Below are 3,668 nucleotides of genomic sequence, written 5' to 3'. Positions count from 1 at the left end.
AAAAAACACTCCTCCTAGCACAAATCCTCTAAATGTCCCCTCCTAGTACACATCCTCTTCCACCACTCTAAATCCCCCCTCCTAGCACAAATCTTCCCTTCCCCCCAAATATCCCCCATTCATTCCTACTGGCGCAAATTCCTCCTAAAAAAATATCCCCTCTTAGCACAAATCCCTTCCCCCTCTACCATTTCACCTCCTCTGGCACAAACACCCCACCCCCCATCCCCCGTCCCAACACAATTCCCCCAAATACCCCTCCCTAGCACACTCCCTCAAATTTCCCCTCCTAGAACAATTCTTACCCCCTGCTGCCCCCAAATCACCCCCAATCTCCTTGTGGTGCCCCTCCATCTCACATGATAGCACAGTGCCCCTCCTGCCCTCCCCTTGTCCCAGCCCTGAACTCATCTCTTTGTTCTCTCCACTGATTACATCAGTACTGAGGGTTCTTGAGAGGAGTACTGAGGCAGGGTGCTGTGATGTTTTCTGCACCCTGCTGGCCCCTCCCACCACCCATGATCTGTTCTTATTGCATACAGAAGCACAGGGACCCAGTGATGATGTCACTGGGTCTAAAATTTAGTATGCAATGAAAAAGGAAACGTCATTAACATGTTAAAGAATTGGGAGGGAGGAAGTAGGGATGGCAGAATATGAACAGATTATACTTTAAGGTATATTTTACATCGATATTTTTTCCATGGCTGAGAGCGTCCACGGGAGGAAGAATTTCATTCAGCCTAAAAGACATAAAGCAGACGTGGGAATCCGCTGACCTGTGTGCGGAGGGGAGACACATATGAATGGAATAATTATATTCTCTTATCCTTGGAGGAGGAATGTGCTTTGTGCGATATCATTTAAGAAAAAAAAATTTAAAAAAAGAACAAAAATGTACAATTACACTTAATTAACATTACTGTTGAGGGTCAAACTCTCACTTTTTTAACCACTTCTGGACAGGAAGGACTTAACCCCCCCCCCCCCCCCTTAATGACCAGGTTATTTTTTTGCGATTCTGCACTGCGTTACTTTAACTAACAATTGTGCTATTGGGAAAAAAAAAAAAACAATTGCGCGGTCGTGCGACGCTGTACCCAAATAAAAAAATTGATGTCCTTTTTTTCCCCCACAAATAGAGCTTTCTTTTGGTGGTATTTGATCACCTGCGCTATAAAAAAAAAAAAAAAAAAAGAGCGACGATTCTGAAAAAGAAAAAAAAAAAAAAAAAAAAAACAATGTTTTTTTTACTTTCTGCTATATAACATTCCCAAAAAAAATAAAAATAAAATTTTTTCATTATTTTGGGCCAATTTGTATTCTGCTACATATTTTTGATAAAAAAAAAATCCCAATAAGCGTATATTGATTGGTTTGCGCAAAAGTTATCGCGTCTAAAAGCTAGGGGAAAGATTTATGTCATTTTTATTTTTTTAAGAGTGACAATTCTGAAAAGAAAAAAAACAAAACAATATTTTTTTACTTTCTGCTATATAACATTCCCCCCAAAAAAATTAAAAATCACATTTTTTCATCATTTTGGGCCAATTTGTATTCTGCTACATATTTTTGATAAAAAAAAAATCCCAATAAGCGTATATTGATTGGTTTGCGCAAAAGTTATCACGTCTAAAAGCTAGGGGAAAGATTTATGTCATTTTTATTTTTTTAAGAGTGACAATTCTGAAAAGATAAAAAAAAAAAAAAACAATATTTTTTTACTTTCTGCTGTATAACATTCCCCCCCCCCCCCCCCCAAAAAAAAAATAAATAAAAATCAAATGTTTTCATAATTTTGGGCCAATTTGTATTCTGCTATATATTTTTGATAAAAAAAAATCCCAATAAGCGTATATTGATTGGTTTGCGTCAAGATTTATGTCATTTTTTTTTTACTAGTAATGGCAACGATCTGCGATTTTTAGCAGCACTGAGACATTGTGGCGGACAGATCGGACTCCTAACTGATATTTTTGACACTTTTGGGGGGACCAGTGACATTACTACAGTAATCAGTGCTAAAAATATGCACTGTCACTGTAATAATGACACTGGCAGGGAAGGGGTTAACCCAGAAGAAATCAAAGGGTTAAATGTGAGCCTAGGGGATGTTTTCTAACTGTGAGGGGGATGAGCTTGTGATATCAACACAGAGACCTGTGTTCCTAAATAGCATGAACACTGGAGCTTTGTGTTAATAGCAGAGAGAACAAAGGTCTGCTGCGTTTACACTCCGCCGTTCTGTCTGCACGTGGAGCGATCGCCGGTGCCCGGCGGCAAACGCAGCCGCCGACCCCGTGAATCAGCTTCCCCGCTGGCAAATGGGGGCGCGGGTACGGCGATTCGCGCAGCCGAGCCAGCCTGCCGCAGTATATCTGCGGCGGGTAGTCGGCAAGCGGTCGCATTTTCTCTTTATATTTATAGGAAGTCTCCTTCTTTTGGAGATAAGATGGTTAGGAAAGGTTTTGGATCCAACCTGAGCAACCTCAGATGTTCTGGGATATGGTTGGGTTTTAGGCATGTAGAAAGTGTAGATCATGTCAGCAGGCGAATACACATATTCGGGGTTTAACCACTTACAGCAAACCGACGTAGCCCTACATCGGCTGCAATAAGTGGCTGTACTGGGGTGATGCCTGCAGCTAGAGGTATCACCTGGGTACCATTTTTTAGAGTAGAGCCAGCAGTCGGCTTTCAGGCGGTAATGACCAAAGTGGCTCGGGAGCCGCTCGATCGTTACCCCAGTGAGCGGGACGCCCCCCCCCCTCTCCCGCCGCCTTCCTCGGCTCTGCCCGGGTCACCCGTCCCATCGGAAGACCCGAGCAACCAGGCGGCATGTCCGCCGGCTAGTTGGAGTCCCGATCAAAGCCGGATGTGGCTCCGATCGGGTCTCTGATGACGTAACCTGAAGGCGGCGTCCATGACGTCACGTTCGGGTTACTCTGCGGCTAAAGGCGCTGAATTTAAAAATTGTCAGTATTCAAAAATGCAGTTTTCGGCATTTTAAATTCATTGAAGTGCAGAGGAGGGGTTTGGGGTCTTTAAGACCCTCGATCCCTCCATAAAGAGTACCTGTCACTGCATATTGCTGTCACAAGGGATGTTTACATTGCTTGTGACAGCAATGCAAATAATCAGATTTTTTTTATTTTTTTAAAAACTTGTGCTAAAATTAAAAAAACAAATAAAATAAATAAGAAAAAAAAAAACTTTAACCACCACCGTCGCCATGAGCTCGCACATGAAAGAAAACGTATACGGAAGTCGTGCCCGCAAATGAAATCGCTGTTCAAACCACACATGTGAGGTATCGCCGTGATCGCCAGAGCGAGAGCAATAATAAAAAAAAAAAAAAAGACATCCTCTGTAACTCTAAACTGGTAACCGTTAAAACTTTCCGTTTTCCTTTTTTTAAATGCAGTGAAATTTCATTTTTCCCAAAAAAATGGCATTTGAAACACCGCTGCGTGAATACCGCGTGACAAAACATATTGCAATAACCGCCATTTTATTCTCCAGAGTTTTTGCTAAATATATATATAGATGCAAACCCGATTCCAAAAAAATAAATATATAAAAAAATAAATATATATATATACTTTGTGTATCTATATATATATATATATATATATATATATATAGATATATATATCTATATATATATC

This window comes from Pelophylax lessonae, assembly GCF_965119305.1.
Source record: "Pelophylax lessonae genome assembly, chromosome: 3".
Taxonomy (NCBI): Eukaryota; Metazoa; Chordata; class Amphibia; order Anura; family Ranidae; genus Pelophylax; species Pelophylax lessonae.
Note: the sequence above shows the minus strand (reverse complement) of the source record.